We start from the raw sequence: 19,021 nt of genomic DNA, 5'->3' as shown, positions 1-19,021 counted from the left end.
TCTATAGATCCTCTCACTGTCTTTCATCTCATACCACATCTTTTCACCCAAGGGTAGCTGGTTTACTACCTATGCACTATACTCATTTGATTTTGTCAAATGACTGCTACTTAAAGATCAACTTGTTCTCCTCCAAAGGGCAAATTGTGCTGCAGTATGTTTCATTCAGTGAGGTCATATTTTTGTTAATTTAAAACATTCACAATAAAGCTAGTCATTGTTAACCATCTATTATGTCAGTAATTAAAAACAGAAATCATTTCCTTTTTCCCGGATCAAGACAGCAGAGCACTGAAGAGGGACACCCATTAGTTTGTGTGGATTCCAGGTCACAGACTTGGCCGTAGGTGATAAAACAGCTCTGGTTAGCACTCACAGTCACTGGAAAAGGAGTCTAAATGGGTTCTTTTGCTTTCACAAGTAATGTCCCAGGTCTTACCTTTCAATGCCACTGAGTTTATAGGAATAGTTTCTGGATAGCAGCAGTCCACCTCCCCAAGCTGCCTACAACAAATACAAAGAACATGTGCTCTTATACTAATTACTTATTTTTTAATTACACTGACTACTTTTCCTATGTTAAATTTATTTTAAAACATGATGAAGATTTAATTATTATGCTAGATAATTATCGAGCTGGCTATAATTATTCTACTTAAAAAAAAACAATGCATTAAAAAAATTTCCTACCATGAATTTTCATTGTCTATTCATGACATGGTGAAGTCTTAAGTTCCTAATAAATTCAAGAAGGCACTTTCTGTAAAATTTCCAAAGACAGATTTTAAAAGTTGGCATCAAATTAGGCTATACTACAGAAAAATTAAAATCTCCATTGTATGCTACAACTTTAATTTTATTCAACTCTAATCAAAGTCAAAGAAATTTTTCTTAAAAGTTATTGTACTAAATTAATAGCATCGAAAGTTATTATTTCTTTGATATTAAAAAGAAATGTATATTAGAGTAATGGGCTAAGTCTTATTTCAATTTCAAATCATGTTTGACTTTAACATTGATATTCTAAATTTGGGGTTGAATATTAATAGAGATTTAGGCTTTTAAATATAATTTGGTGTATTTTTAGCCCTTTTCATGATGTATTAAGTCTATTTAAAAATAAACTTAGGTAGGCAGGTGCGGTGACTCATGCCTATAATCCCAACTCTTTGGGAGATTGAGGTGGGCAGATCACTTGAGGTCAGGAGTTCAAGACCAGCCTGGCCAACACGGTAAAACACTGTCTCTACTAAAAATACAAAAAAAAAAAAAAAAAAAAAAGCCAGGTGTGGGCCGGGCATGGTGGCTCATGCTTGCAAGCCCAGATACTCAGGAGGCTGAGGCACGAGAATGGCTTAAACCGGAAGGCAGAGGTTGCAGTGAGCTGAGATCGTGCCACTACACTCCAGTCTGGGTGATAGGGTGAGTCTCTGTCAAAAAAAAAAAAGAAAAAAAAGATGTAAATAAGATTATTCTTTATCTGTATTTTCTGTATTTATTCATTATAAAATCTAGGTACAGAGAAATTTTTGACTTGCCTGAAATGCCTGTTAGGAATCTTTAAGGATTGTAGGATTTTTTTAAAAAAAAAGAGGCATTATAAGCCAGACTAAAGGAGATGACTTACATCCACACGCCTCCAGAGTTTGTGCTTCTCACAAATATCAGCGGTGTCAGGGAGAGGGTCGAAGGCTCCGTACACTGTGCTTCCGGCTGTGGCACAGACACAGAATGGAGTTTGGCCCTGGTGATGAAAAAGCGGAATCATTCTTACAATCTCATGAAGTCCACAGGAACTATATACAACACTGGTACCCATTACACTTCTGGATATCAGAAATCTGGATAACTTTGATTAGGGATATTGAATAGCTAATGATTTCAAATATTCTGAGGTACATAATCACTAGAGATAGTAACATAACTGTAAGGTGGATTTATACCTTTCCCTTTCAATTTTATCTATTGTTATTTCTGTTTAAACTTATTTTAAAGAAAGTAATACCACAAACATAGAAATGGCCAAATTCCATTATACAGGAAAGACCCTGATAAATTTGCCTTTCATATGTAACAGAACCAATAATATTAGAAATACTGCAATGCTACTTAATTACACCACTTCAGTTTTATAAGAAATTTCCCACATTTTGTGTTTATTCTATTTTTTCAGCAATTTTCTTATCAATTATTTTTCACTAATAAACATACGTAAAGTATATAAAGATATTTACATGTTAAATATAGAACCGTAGAACATACCTTTCTTTTAGCTTGTAATATATTTTTCTCTAACTCAGCTGGAATCATCTTTCCCCTCAAAAATGCAAATACACATTGATTTATTATAAGTATATAAACATACAAATTCTACCAATTGGAATAAGAAGTGTTGTGCAAGATTTTAAAACAATTAGTTTTTAGTGTCTCCTAAAGACATTTATAAGTGTATGAATAAGTAATAAATGTTCAATTAATTTAAGCCACGTTTAAGTTAGAGAGTGCTTCATCTACTATTCGGTCACCTTAAAATCTGCACACTTACTAATCAGAAGATTCTGATCATTGTAAGGAAGATACAAAATAATAAACTCTCTTTCGATCATGCTTTTTTTTTCCTTCCTTATTTTCTTATTTAAAGTAATTAAACTTTATTTATTTGTTTATTTATTTATTTAGAGACAGAGTCTCGCCCCGTCGCCCAGGCTGGAGTGCAGTGGCACGATCTCGGCTCCCTGCAAGCTCCGCCTCCCGGGTTCACGCCCTTCTCCTGTCTCAGCCTTCGGAGTAGCTGGGACTACTACAGGCGCCCGCCACCACGCCCGGCTAATTTTTGGTATTTTTAGTAGAGACAGGGTTTCATCATGTTAGCCAGGATGGTCTCGATCTCCTGACCTCATGATCCATTCTCCTTGGCCTCCCAAAGTGCTGGGATTACAGGCGTGAGCAACCGCGCCTGGCCCTTAAAACTTTAGTTATTAAGACCTCTTGATATCAAGATTAAAAATATCAGGCGTTCAAATTTGAGGGGGGATGCGGGTGGCATAAATTAAGGTGGCCTCACATTTCTTCACAGCATGTTTCCATGAAATAAATTAAAGCCAATATTTTTCTACTCCGTTCAGCTATGAGACTAACTGCCAGCAGCCTTAGAGGTAACTCATTGGAAACATTTTAATTGAAGTCAGTACCAAGATAATAATGCTCACTATCTTCAATATTCTATTTTCTTTTGAAAAAAAAGAGACCGATAATAAAATAAGAAACCTAATTGGAATACATATCTTTGTATACCTAGAATACCTAAAGTTGTTTATAAAAATAAGAATGTTGAGCAAGTTACATAAGTAAATTATGGCTTAATTTCTTAATACCAATTATTGAAAATAAATAGTAGAAAAATCCTATTAATAATAGTAGAAATGATGTAAAATATCTTTAGAGTGGTAATTCTCAGGAAACGTGCAGGGACAAACAACCTGTGATAAAGCTTACTGGATAATAAACTTATAAAACATATTTGCAAGATATTTTATATTTATATATTTCAGAATTTCATAATATATAAATGTTTCTTATAAGGCAATAAGAAGTAATAAACTACCACTTAAAAAATAGGCAAAGGACATGTACAGTCAATTCACAGTAATATACAATTGGCAGGTCAGCATATTAAAATATTTCTATTGTTCTGAACAACAATAAACATCATTTCTGTCAGATTTTCTAAGTACAAAAATATTGATAATATTTTAATGTTACATTTCAGATAAGAATATAATTAACTAAAAATGTTTAAAGGGCAAATGGAAAATTTGTATTGAGTTATAAATTCACACATAATTTGAACCTAGAGGCATTCATATGAGAGATATTCAAGGCAACTCAAATGTGTTTATTAAACTCAAATACGTTTATTACATTCACTTAAGCACTGCTCTTAAGTACTAAAATCAAAGGGAAAACCTATAAATGTCTTTTTAAATAGGACTTGTAAAACTTTGCTGCATTTATAAAATTGGAAACTGATGTAACTTAAAAAAAAAAGTCTGTGTGAATTCACAAGATTTTGAAGCTATACCATAAAGCCAAAGGAAATAAAGCAAATTACAGAACATAACACAGAATTGATGTATGAATAAGTTTTATATTAATAAAAATTATATCCAGAATATGTATAAAGTTTATGATATTGCTTATTTCTGAAGAATGGGATCCAAAGAAAATATAAAGATATTTTCACCTTGTACTCTAACATGGTTGAATTTTTAATTTCCAAACATCACTATGTTGATAATTTAATGTATTTCATAAATATAAAATAGGGAACAAATATATGGCAATAGAATTTTCATAAGGCCATAGTTAGTAAATAAATGTCAACAATGGGGTAAATAATTTTGGTGCTTCTTTCATAATGACTTACCTTTAAAATATAAATAAAATGAATCTGGGAGAGGATTCTTGCCAAAAAATGGAACCACAGGCAAATGAAGTCTCAATCTATGAAGCAGAGTAATAATAAAACTTTGAGAATGTATTAAGAAACATACCTTTCATCACACTTTACTTCAATTACATTATCAATTCCAATACCCAAAATTGCTGCAGCTATTTTTATTGAGTAATGAAACTTGGGCAAAAATAAGAAAAGAAAAGACATTACTTCTCCTACATGAAATCTCCATTTACACACAAGTGCACTTGGGCATATATGCATAGCTTTGAATGGGTCTGTGGATGTATATGCACACAGGTATCAAGGCATATTTCCAGGCCCCCATCTTGACATTTGTTGGGATCTAGAATGTTGTAGCACCTCTTTCCAGAAGGCACTGTGACAGAATAGAACTCTTTATAAGCTTGGGTGGGAGCTTGAATATTTTAGTTCCCTGCATACACATGAAGCCACATCGTTTATAAAGTTAGTGACAGTTAACTCCAGGAAAATCTTTTTCTGCTCTGGACAGCTCTAGCTCCTGTATTTGAGATTTTTTTTTTTTTTTTTTTTTTTTAAAGACAGATTCTCGGTCTGTTGCCTAGGGTGGAGTGCAGTGGCATGATCTAGGATCACTGCAACCTCTGCCTCCCGGGTTCAAGCAATTCTCCTGCCTCAGCCTCCGGAGTAGCTGGGACTACAAGCACACGATGACACGCCCGGCTAATTTTTTGTATTTTAGTAGGAATGGGGTTTCACCGTGTTGCTCAGGCTGGTTTGGAACTCCTGAGCTCAGGCAATCCACCAGCTTCGGCCTTCCAAAGTGCGAGGATTACAGGCGTGAGCCACCATGCCCAGCCCATTTGAGATTTTTTTTTTTTTTTAAGGCATGAGGTCTTATGAATGTACTGAATATTACAGTGCCTGTAATTCTTAATTCAGACTTTGACACCCACTTTGATCTCTTGCCTGCTAGTTTACTTTGTCCAGCAAGACAGAGGTGATAGCAGCTCTAAAGATAAACTTGGCCCGGATTATTTTTAATCGCTAGGAAAAGACCAGATATATGAGATTAAAAAATACAGAAATTAAAACCTTAACCATATTTCTATTTCAATAAAGAATACAGAGATTAAATAAAAAACTGATTTCTTAAAGATCAACATTATGGAATTTCAGCTTATTTACTTGTTATAAATATTTTCAAATTATATTTCAAATGATGAAAATTGCATTTGTAAACAAGCATGTTAAGTTCTATAAAATTCTGTAATACATTGCATTGAATATAATGTAGTAGTTTCCAACTTGATAATATATAGTAAGTACTTACTTAATGTAGCCATAGGTTCTTGGAAACTGACTTTAGCTGAAAAGATGTCTAACGAAACCAATATTTTTTTCTCTTTGACATTATAATAAAGCAACTGATGTAATTCAAGAATCTATTGTATATTGCTTCTCTTAAAGTCACAGTTTCCAAGAACCGATGACGTTAAGTGAGGACTTACTATATAGATGTGTAATGCCAATTTGAGTTTGGCAAAGGGAGTGCACTGCAAAAACAGGAATATTTCAATAAAAACTCTTCGTTTCTAGGTACTTTTAGGTAGAAATCTCAAACTGGGACTGCTACTACATTTTAAGATCATAAATGTTGCCATGATAAATAAGAAGAAAGCAATCGGATTACAGGTTTTAAAAGTTTTGATGCTATGCACGAGAGTGGAATACTAAACCTAAAGGAGATATCAGTGGAGATATTGTCAATATCAGAAGAGTTTGGCTGAGGATCTAGTCTATAAAAAATACAGTTTTCTTTTAACTGATTCCTTTGGTCCTAACTGGAAAGATGAAACAGTAATTACATTCTTTTTCTTTTTATTCATTGTGAAAAATAACTATTAAATCTTTGAAATTTTTACAGTAATTATTTTGGTAAAGTTAGCAGAATGTTTTATATTTATATAAAACATTTGTTTTCTGTTTGTCATGCTGAAATTAAATTTTAATCCTGAATTATTTGTATTGCTTACCTATAGAGCCTATATTTACTGGAAAGTTGTTTTTTTCCTTTTCAATATCAATATGTAGATCCAGACTCAGAGATTACCTGAACATACTTGATATAAGCATAATGCCAATATTCTTAGTCTTTATTTTATCAGGTTATCTTTGATGATTCTTAAAAGTTGGAAAGAACCTACACTTGATACTTACTTGCTCAGAAACAAATAATACAATGCATGGAAGTGCAGTCATGCCTTTTGTTTTTATCTCTGGATATTGTTTATAGCGAGCTACTAAAATACCATAAAGGTTTGATATACTGCCACCTATGGAAGGGAAATAATGACCATTAAGCTAATTTCAATCCTGATAAATGTTTACTGAAATAATAACAATTTGACAGTTTCTGAAACTAATGAGGTGCTAAATCACTGTTATTTTAAAATTATCCTTCCCTGAAATTGGTGAAAGGTCAAAGAATGAAATTCCCACTTTTAGATTTCTGGAAATTTTATTTGCGATGATAATGCAATGGCTTATGAATGTCTGTCAAAAATAACAGTGTTAGTTGGAACACATTTTGAGTATCTCCTGATAGGTATTTTATTTAGCTTACAGAAAGTTGTTTTTTCTTACCAGGTGAAAATATTCCATCTGCTTCTGTTTCTCCCCAGCCAATAATTTCATATATTTTCTTGAGAAGAATTGTCTCCATGACAGTAAAAACTGGGGCTATTTCATATGTAAACCTATAATACATATAGATAAATTCAGCTGTGACTTATATTACACGGAAGAGACAAAGTAAAGTCATGTGTTAAGAAGATCATATACTTTTTAATTCTATATTAGACTATGCAAGAAATGGTTACCTTTTATATATTCTAAATTGCTTATTCCAGATTGAGTATATTAGTTCTACAAAGAAAGCACCATGACTTCCATTGTTTTGGGCAATACCTGAAAATTTCTTTCCCACCTGGAGGAATTTTGAAAGCAACTCCCATCCCTTCAGAACACACAACATAGTTTAGGATCAGAAAATGCCCAGTTATTAAGGAAAAAAACCCTATATATTCTTTAATAGACAAGTTAAAAAGACATAGATCTGGAGTTGCAGACGATGTTTTGCAGAACATGAAATGGGTAGAAAAGGCCTTTTCTAGAAATTGATTGATAAATATCCTTTGTATAAGGATTGTACTTTGAGGAAACACACCAAAAAACAACTTAGAGTTATTATGTTTTCAATAATAACAGCTGTAAAGCAAGAAGATAGCACAAGACAAGAATAATGTGGGACCCAGGGAAAAGGATTCAGAGGTGACCATGATGGGAACTCTCCCTCTGTGTCACACTGTGCAATTAGAGTCAGCTCTTCAGAAAGCAAAAGCTGGAATTCAAGGCTATAAGCTTTCCTTTGTGCACACTCTGTACAATAAACAAACAGTGAATTATTTACAGTGGGTTCTAAAACCTGAAGGTGGCTTTCATTAGTCTCAAGAAATCCTTTCATTTGTCATCAAAGATGTTTAAAGTCTCCTTTAAGTGTCCTTAAATATAGATATTGACATCAGGCACTATTTATGTGCTGCTTTGGATGCTCTCAGCTTGTTCTGCCTCTAAGGCTTTTGGACAATATTCAGGCCCAGCCACACTCACACACAGCCCCTAACAGTGAGTCACCTCCTCTCTTGACAGTAGTCACTGGCCTTCTGCCCAGTAGTTTCCTTTTCAGCCTGAAACCAAGAATGCCCATCCGTCAGGTAGGGGGAAGTCAATATATCCTGTGGTACAATCCTTTGGCCCTAGGAGACCTGGTGGGGTGTAAATTCTTTCCCCTTCCTCCCTACAGATGAAGTGTCCTGAGAAGTACAAACCCCGGGGGAACAAGCACTCACTGTGCTTATATTCGTGCTTAGACCCAGGTCTCTAATGATTCCTCATACTGCTCTTCTGTCCTTTCCTGACCCGCTTCATTTCTTCTCAACCTTGCCCTTTCGCATGGCATACCCTAAAAATAAAGTAAGACAGAAGTTCTTGCCTCCAGCTCTGCTCAGAGATGCAGACTAAGAAAACCCACTGACTATTAGAATTAAGATTTTAGTTCTAAGAGGAACAAAGTAGGAAGCAAGCCTTATTCACTTCTATTTCAATAGGGCTCAATTCTGCCAGAATGTACTGTGTCAATTTCAGCTTCCACACATGACCCTTGTGATCCTATTTCACCTCTATGTAGTAGGTATTATTATTTTCAGGAAACAGAGACTCACTATTCTTCACAGCATTGTATAGTGGTAGAATTAGGAATCCAATTTGATTTTCTCTAATTCCGTCTTAAATGGTTTATGGTAAGAGATATCCAGTCATTAAGAATGAGGAAACTTTTTGAAAATAAAAAACCATCTATCTCTTATTTCTCTTTGCATCTACCACCTATGCTTTCCACTATTCCTGTATTTAAGCTCAATAATATGTATTTTCTTCACATAGAGAATGATTAAGTCTCATAACAATGGGATTCCAAACTATGGAATATAGTTTATAAATTTATTTTGTATAATATATAACATATAAAATATATTGTCTGGAAAGACAGTATTGCTCTATACAGGTTTAACTAAAGAGCCATTACAAAGCAAAAAAAAAAAAATTAAAAATAGCAGTAAGCTAAGTACACTATTTTTATTTGCATTTCATATTTACAAAATACTAATTACTACAATGGACTATGCATCATTAAAATCTCAGTGATAACTAAACAGTTAAAACAAACCTCAGTTTTCCCGCATAACAGAGCAGGCTCTTATAAATATTTAGTTCTCGGTTTTAAAGTTTGAAGTTCTACCAGCTATCTCTTTTGATTGTTAAATTATATTAACATCTGACACAGACTATTCCTTTCAATTTAGTATCCAATCATCTCTCTATCCTTTTTTACCTTGAAAAATATTGCCCTAAAATTAACTTTACTTCAAAACACATCAGCAGTAGATCTAATTTTCTTATGGCCACAAGTTTTGCCATGGCAAAGGTCAATATTTTAAAATAATCGTGTCAAAGTTGAATCTAACTTTTCTTTAAAAGTTTACTCAATACCACTGAGGTTCTAATTTATATTCATATATATGTGTGTGTGCTTTTTTTTTTGTTTTTGTTTGTTTGTTTGGTTGGTTGGTTTTGAGATGGAGCCTCCCTCTGTCTCCCAGGCTGGAGTGCAGTGGTGCAATCTCGGGTCACTGCAACCTCCGTCTCCCAGGTTCAAGCGATTCTTGTGCCTCAGCCCCCCAAGTAGCTGGAATTATAGGGGTGCACCACCATACCCAGCTAATTTTTGTGTTTTTAATAGAGACGGGGTTTCACCACGTTGGCCAGGCTGTTCTCGAACTCCTGACCTCAAGTGATCCACCTGCCTTGTCCTCTCAAAGTGCTGGGATTACAGGTGTGAGGCACCGTGCCTGGCCTCTATGTGTGTGTATTTTAAACTATGTACTGTGGGCTGTTTTGAGTAGTGTTGAAATGATTCCACTCCTAGAACTTGACTGCCAGTCCACACCCTAACATCTGAGGCTAATCAAGTAAATTCAGGCCCTGAACATTGCCAGAGAATTTCTAGACAACCAGGTAAACTTCACACATGTCACACAGGAAACACATAGCAGCTTCTTTGCATTTCTCCCCAGTCTCAACTATTTTGTTTTTGACACAGCAAGCCTCGTATCCAGCAAAATGGAACTTCCACTACCTACATCTTCACTCTTGCTTACATGTGTCTAATAATCTCACATTTCTTAGGTATAGAGGGATACTCACAGGTTGGTATTTGCAGTGGCTGTCAACCATTCCCCTGCAAGTCCAGTCATATCTAACCCACTGGACAGCTGGTTAAAATAGCAAGGATGTCCTAGAGACAAAAACAAAATTGCAATAGGCCAAAATAAAAACTAGAGTTAAAAAATACTGAAATTTGATAATAGTTTTTCACCTACCAAGTACTCATGTATTGAGCACACTTAAATTATGTTATTCAATAAACATTATTGAGGAACTATCCTATACAGAGACATTCCTAAGTATTGGCGATATGGTGGTAAACCAGATGGGCATAGTTGCTATCATGTGGATTTTACAGGCTGGTTGCAAAGAAAGACATTAAACAGATAATGACACAAATGTGTTTGATTACAATTGTAAAAAGTGCTACATAGGAAAACAGTGGGTGTGGTAAGTCCATTCTTAGGGGAGTGAAAGTAGCCAGGGGAGTGGGCCGAGGAAATCTCCAGAGAAGTCTTCTTGGAGGAAGTGATTTTTAAGGTAAGATCTAAATTTAAGCATTGCCAGACAAAAAGATTTGGAAAAGGAGCAAACTGAAACGGATCTCAATATGCTCAAGGGTGAGAAAGATCCTGCATCTAAGGAAGGAAGGTCAAGGATGGGGGTGTGTACAACTACTTCAATGGACCAGTTAGGCAAAGCGGGAAGAAGCCATCTAAAACATTAAATAATTTTCACTGAAAAGCTGTTTATATGTTTTGGGGGGCATAATATTAGATTCTTTTACAATGATTTTTGAAGATTTATATTAGTAAGTAATCTTCATTAGTTGTCAAATTGAACAATCTATATTTGATATGGTTTGGGTATTTGTGCCCTCCAGATTTCATGTTGAAATGTGATCCCCAATGCTGGAGATGGGGTCTAATGGGAGCTGTTTGGGTCATAGGGGCAAATGCCTCATGAATGGCTTGGTGACATCTCTGCTGTAATGAGTGAGTTCTGGTTCTATTAGTTACTGGGAGATCTGACTTTTAAAAAGGTTTGCACCTGCCCTCCTCATTCTCTTGCTCATTCTCTCACTATGTGGCACACTGGCTTCCCTTGGCCTTCTGCCATGAGTAAAAGCTCCCTGAAGCCCTCACTGGAAGCAGAGGCTGGCGTGTTTCTTGTACAGCCTGCAGAAATGTGAGCCAAATAAAACTCTTTTCTTTATAAGTAATTATTAGATGTAGGTATTCCTTTATAGCAAGACAAATGGACTCACGCAATATCCAACTTAGTTTAAAGTAATCTTCCCTGGGATTCCTGGCTTACACCTACAATCCCAGCACTTTGGAATATAATTTATAAATTTATTTTGTATAATAATTTATACAACATACAAAACAAATCATATTGTCTGGAAATACAGTATTGCCCTATACAGGTTTAACTAAAGAGCCATTATTAAGCAAAAATAAAAATTAAAAATAGCAGTAAGCTAAATAGGCTACTTTTATTTGCATTTCATGTCCACAAAATACTAATTACTATCATGAGCTATGCATCATTAAAATCTCAGTGATAACTAAACAGTTAAAACAAACCTCAGTTTTTCCACAGGGCAGGGGGCCGAGGGGGGCAGATCTCTTGATCTCAGGAGTTTGAGACCAGCCTGGGCAACATAGTGAGACCCCTGTCTCTACAAATCATACAAAAATTAGCCGGGTGGGTGATGTGTGCCTATGCTCCCAGCTACTTGGGAGGCTGAGGTGGGAGGATCGCTTGAGTGTGGGAGGTCAAAGCTGCAGTGAGCCATGATCACCCTACTGCACTCCAGCCTGGGTAACAAAGCAAGACCCTGTCTCAAATAAATAAGTAAGTAAATAAAAATTAATCTTCCCCTTCTTATCCCCTAAATAGATTATCTTCTGCACTTCTTTCATGACATATTTTACAGACGATTTGTGTCACAGCTCTTTGTGAGTCCCTCTCTCTTTTCCTCTAGTATGTTACATTATCCGTGTTTCAACAGTGTCCTCTCCTAGAGCACCTGTGTGGGTTCTTAACAAACAGGAACTCAATACGTACTTACTAAGTTGGATGAAATGCAATGTCTGGAAGTTGTGAGCTGTATTAGCAAAGGGTTCCTTTCTGTTATTTACTTATCACTTTCTTAGCATCTTTATTTTTTCTCTCTGCACTTCAGATGTACAGAAATGGAAATGGAAAAGTGGAGGGTGGGTCTACAGATTTACCCTACATTTGCAACGCTAAAGGAAAAAAAAGGAATTTAATTTATGTAAGTCAGAAATGCTTCCCAATTGCCCCACTATTTTTCAGAAATACCATTTGCTATTTTTATTTCTAAGCTAAATTTATTTTAATTTCACATTTACTTTATACAGTTAAATTTGAGTCTACAACAGGTTTTTTTATTCTAATCTTATAAAGGCTTTCTTTTTATTTTGTTTAAAAATGGTTTTCTAGTTATAAATATACTACATGTTTTAGAAATACATAAAATACAAACTATACATAGAGAATAGTGATTTTTATGCATATATAGGAGACAACCTGCCTACTTATCTATTCAACTACCTATTTATAATAAATACATTCTACAAATGATATTTACAAAGATATCCTAAAATGATACAAAGATAGTTTACAAATGTGTTTATTATAAATAGGTAGGTATAGACACCTATATATTGTGTATGCATACACACATGGAATTAACAATATAATTAAATATAACTGAGATATTGAATATATTATTTTGTGGCATATCTTTTTATAATGATCAATATCCTATGAGAAATTCCCCATGACTTCTCTAAAACTTTAAACGGTAATATTGCATAGTATTTGTTTCAAAGGATATTCTCTGTTTATTTAAGATAAATTTAAAGACAAGCATCCTTTGTTTTCTGTTATTAAAATACAGGCAGCAATGAGCATTCTCAAATGTAAATCATCTTTGTGCATTAGCATGGCAGATCAGTTTGGTCTGAAAATAAAATATTAGTGATATTTAAAGTGCTGGGGTGTAACAAATATGTCATAACAATGTCCATATATTTGATATTTATCAAATGTAAAGTATCCATTCACAAGCGATTTCTAATTATTAAAATTATACATAAATATTTTTCAAGATAATATAATAAAAATTAATAAGCCCAAGTAGAGATAATGTATTTAGAGCCACTTTGTTGGTCCTTTTTTCAAAGACTAAGTTCATTCCAACACACTATTTAGTAGGTTTAAGATTTTAGAAAAAGGGTTGCATAGACCCTATTCAAACATCACTTGCCCCTGAAAGTATGATCACTTTAAATGGCTAAGAACCTAGTTACAGTAACCGGGTGTGGTGAATCACACTTGTAATCTCAGCACTTTGGGAGGCCAAGGCGGGTGGATCACCTGAGGTCAGGAGTTGGAGACTAGCCTGGCCAACATGGTGAAACTGTGTATCTACTAAAAATACAAAACATTAGCCTGGCATGGTGGTGGGTGCCTGCAATCCCAGCTACTTGGGAGGCTGAAGCAGAAGAATCGCTTGAACCTGGGAGGTGGAGGTTGCAGTGAGCCAAGATCGCGTCATTGCACTCCAGCCTGGGCAACAAGAGGGAAACTCAATCTCAAGAAAAAAAAAAAAAAAAAAAAAAAAAAAAAGAATCTAGTTACATTAAAGCTAATTTAATCAAAAAACACAATTTCAGAAATATAAGATATATATATGTGGCAATTTTGATGCTATGTATTTTACTGGTACAAAGGATAATTAATTTGGCATCAATATTGAATATTACAAAAATAAATGAAAACTGATAAAAATTATACATTTACTTGTCATTAAAATGTAATTTCCTGAATCAAAACCATTTTATTTACTTTCTTTTATTTTTAGAATTTTAATTTTAAAATAATTTTGTTAAACTGAAAACAATTTTTAGATGATAATCCAATTTGAAAAAAACAAAGCTAAATATTTTAAATAAGAATGAATAAAACTATGATCATTTTTCCATACAAATGTAAACTCAAAGCCATTCATCCAATTTACAGTTCAAAAACATCAATCTGAAAAACCACCTGTTTTAACACTGTATTTTAAGGTATCTGTGCAATCAACAAGTAACTGTTCCAGAGATTCAGGGTGGTCAGGCAGTTCTAAGGTAAACCCAACCAAACCTTCAAGTAGTTGATGAGGATGATGGAAGTCCAATATTTTACTCTTACCATCAAAGGTTTTTTTGCATACTGTAGAAGAATATCTACCACTTGCAGCAGAAAATATTTTGTTAAGTCTTTGTCATCTTTGCATAGCAACAAATCTAGAGAAAAGAGATCAACTACAAAGTCAGTAGCTAAATGGCAAAGAAAATTTCCAAGAGATAGAATTGTCATCATTGTCAACTAAAGATATTAAAGTGCCATGTCAAATAGCAAGTAAAGTAGCATTTTCCCAAATCTTATCAACAATCTTCATTCAATGTCCCATTGGACAACCTTTATTTTTCACCAAAAATTAACCATTTAAAATTAATGCCATTGGAGCAGGTGTCCTTTCAAGACCTCCTAGAAATGTATTTTATTTGATTGTACTGCCACAAAATGATCTGGTCATTCTACTTTTAAAAGTAAATTAAATGGTCAGATCTTAAAGAACATTGCTATAAAGACACATGCACACGTATGTTTATTGCAGCACTATTCACAATAGCAAAGACTTGGAACCAACCCAAATGTCCAACAATGATAGACTGGATTAAGAAAATGTGGCACATATACACCATGGAATACTATGCAGCCATAAAAAATGATGAGTTCATGTCCTTTGTAGGGACACGGATGAAGCTGGAAACCATCATTCTCAGCAAACTATCGCAAGGACAAAAAACCAAACACCGCATGTTCTCACTCATAGGTGGGAATTGAACAATGAGAACACATGGACACAGGAAGGGGAACATCACATACCGGGGACTGTTGTGGGGTTGGCGGTGGGGAAGGGATAGCATTAGGAGATATACCCAATGCTAAATGACGAGTTAATGGGTGCAGCACACCAGCATGGCACATGTATACATATGGAACAAACCTGCACGTTGTGCACATGTACTGTAAAACTTAAAGTATAATAATAAAATTTTAAAAAAAGAACATTGTAATTGCTTTGATAAACATGTAAAGCACATGAGATTTATGTATTAAAAATAACAAAGGGATACATTTGTTAGTGGCATTTGTACCTGAAGCATAAGCATTTGATAAATTAGTCATTACATTCCCAGTGTGAGCTTCTTTTTTCTCGTCTTTCTCAGTGATTGAAAAGTACAGATAGACATTTTTCCCATCTGGTTCTTATCTAAGTTAAAAAGTTAATATTTTGGGCTTATTAAAATGTGTTGATAATATATATTTCCTCCCTTATCTGTTATCAAATAGATGTTTCTAACAAATCCATAATAATTGCAACTCCTATTTCCTTTCTCATGTAATCTCTGGAAGATAGATATGAACTGGAGAGAAAATTCAATTTTATTAAAATAATACAAAGAACAAATGATACATTTATTATTAGTTTTGTATCAGTTTAGAGTATAGGATTAGGAATATAATAATGAAAATATATGTTATCCATAAATTACAATGCCTACTACAGAATGAGATTATTATATTAACACTTAGCTGCTTATGACAATATGTACTGTATCTTAAGTGGGCCCCAAGTGCCTTGCACACATTTTGATCCTCACAATAACATTTAAAGGATTTTTTATACAAATAACAAAATAGATGAAGAAGTTAGATAATAGTAACAACTTTTTGAGCACTTACTATGGCTCAGGCATGTTTCTAACCATTTCATATGTATTATTCAATCCTCATAACATACAGTTAGTTAGGATGTAGGCACTACTATTGTTAACACGAATAGCAATATATGGTTGATTTTGGATTTATAGGTAGATCAGATTAAATCCAAGGGCCATTGCAAATTAATAGTTTAAAATACTGAGTTCTAAAATTCTCTTTAATAAAAATATTGAGCCAAACCTCCACTCAAACAAACACGTCATTCTTAAGTGTCTTTTAGTTTTCTGGGAAATGTAGTGGGGGAAAGGAAGTACAAACTATGGTTCCTGAAATCAAAGTAATTACCCATAGCTATATGTAGAAAATATAAGGTAGCTAGAAAATGATGTATGACTACATTTTGTACTTTTGATTCTCATAAGCTTACAGTATTATTTCCAGGTTTAACGAGATTTTTCTTAAATAAAATGAACTATTTTCCTTTCCAAATATTGCATTTGTTAAGACTATAGCAAGATTAACTTGGTTTAATTTTTGAAACTGATACAATGTTTAAGCACCTCGAAATGTTTATTCATTCTAAATGCAATTTTTATTATAGTATTTTAATAAAAATACAAATCCAATATATTAAGAAATTGTGCATAAATTGTACAGATTACAGTAATGAGATGATTTATGCATCATGAAATATATTTAAAAATAAATTTTCATATTACACATTGACCCTATAGACATATATTAGGTTAATTCTACGTATTTTTTTTCTAGAAGATACGGGTAGTTTTACATTTCCCTGCTATAAACAATGAAATAAATTCTGAAGTGACTAAGAGTGTCACTTCTTTTAAATAATCAATGGAAACAAATTCACAAGTGAAATTTTTTTAAAAACCCTTTACATGAAGCAATATTGCAGAAAGTTTGTATATAAATTATGTAGAAGCCAACAAATTTTGTATATTGGTGTAAGAATTACACTCCACTAATAGCCCCACTACATATTGAATTTACAATATAAAACTATGTTAAACTTTATATTTAATAACAAAATAGTTAAGTGCACAAGTAATATGAAGATTGCTAATATACTTCTGTCAAAATATTTTAATAATAATTATATAAAATTAGAAAGACTGTCATTTTACAGTCTTCAGTTTTTAACAAGTTGCAAACTATTACTCAAAGTTTTTATAAAAATGTACTCTCTCACCTGCTAGTAATTTCCATGTCTTCTTACAAAATTTCAACTTACTTACCAGGCTATATCCACATTTCTTGAAATCTATGTGCAGTGAAAAAAATTGCTGTCTGCTTTAAGAAAATATCTGGAGCCAGAGAGTGTTTTCTTACAATGAAAAATAACTCAACCATTGAAGATTTTTTACTGCTGTAATTTGTAATACAGACTCTTTTAAAGTCTTTTCCTTGAGGTCACAGGAATAATTCTATTATTTGTAAAATGGGTGGGGATTCAATGCTTTTATTTCATTACAGAATTGACAGATAGTTGTAATGTATTTGTATTTAAACATTACTTGCTTTAGTGCTTTTTAAAAATATAATGTTAAAAAAATAAAAGGAATGGGCTTCAACTTCCTTTAGACAATTACAACTTTTATCTGCAAGATTGTGTTAGTTATGTAACATTCTAGAGTAGAAATTTAAAAAAATGCATGGGACTATTAATAGCATGAGTCAAATCCTTGTAACACAAGAATTACTTTTTACTTTTGTATTAAAACTCTAATATTTAAAATAATCCATAATGATTATCACTTTGAGCCCCATTACCAGGTGTCCATTTTTTCAAGAATTTATCAAGTATCAGCTTATCTCTGTTGAGTAATGTGCAGGTCAACATTATTTATATTTATTAAATAAGTTTTACATATGTTCCTAAAGGAACATGAAAATATTGATAATTCACATAATAAAAACTTCTGAAAATATGTTAGTCTGTACCCTAGGCATTTAGGTGCAATTTATAAACAGATTAAGTAACTCTTAATTCACTCTAACAATGATAGAAAAATATTGTAAATTGTAAAAGTCTGTTGACAACTTTCAAACATGATTTGGGCCAGTTGTTACAACTTTTTTTTCTTTTTTATTAAGGAGTTCACTAGAGCCTCTAACAGAAAACAAACCCAAGAAACCCCACTGTATTTGATGATTTCAAAAACCACTTCCTCCTTTGCTTTCTTCCTGCTTTCCGTGGAGTTGATCCATGACTGTGGAAATGGATAGAACTAGGAAAATAGGGAATAAAAGCTCCATGTCCACAACTATGTTCTCTTTTCTTCAATGACCTACTTCTTTGCTCTAATAGTGTCACCATGTCTCTTTTGAAAGATTTTCCCATTATCTTCATTCAGAAAAGAGGAGCTCAGCCTCATGACTCCTGGACATCTACTCATCTCTGTTACTAAACCCACCCATGGTATTCTAGTGTATGTACTACCTGTGAGTTAACCCTCCACTCTCCTAGGCACTGACAGGATTCTATCCTGCCAGGTTTCCTCCTTCCCCCCTCTATTCTCATCCTTACCTGTTCCTTGCCCCCCAACATTATAACCACCAGCAACCTAGCTTCAAAATGACTCAAATAATCCCACTTCAAAGGAAATGGATTTTGAGCCATAAAGTCTCTTTAGCTATTATTCCACTTATTTCCCTTTATGTCCTAGCACTTGGCAATTAGACCTTTGTTTATAGACATGCTGAGCACGAAACTAACCCTCTCAAGGCTCAAAGGGAAAGTAGTTTTTTTTGAATTTTTACTTTAGCCTAATTTTACACATTTTTAGCACACATATAAATTGAAATTGAGACCACTCAAAAATTTTCTCTGCAAAGCACATAAGTGCTTTCTTACATTATGCTACATTAGATAGAACTAAAAAAAATAAAAGAGAGTAATACTTTTCTCTTAGGGTTGATAAAACCTATAGATTTCTTTTTGGTTGGTGTTTCTTCTTTTTCTTA

General features: G+C 33.7%; 1 pseudogene; it reads right to left on the bottom strand.

Moving 5' to 3' along the window:
• Nucleotides 1–353: 353 nt before the first annotated feature.
• On the bottom strand, nt 354–14,629 carry LOC117976825 (glutamate decarboxylase 1-like; annotated as a pseudogene).
• Nucleotides 14,630–19,021: the final 4,392 nt, after the last annotated feature.

This window comes from Pan paniscus, chromosome 17, assembly GCF_029289425.2.
Source record: "Pan paniscus chromosome 17, NHGRI_mPanPan1-v2.0_pri, whole genome shotgun sequence".
Taxonomy (NCBI): Eukaryota; Metazoa; Chordata; class Mammalia; order Primates; family Hominidae; genus Pan; species Pan paniscus.
This window is presented reverse-complemented; position numbering and strand designations above follow the sequence as displayed.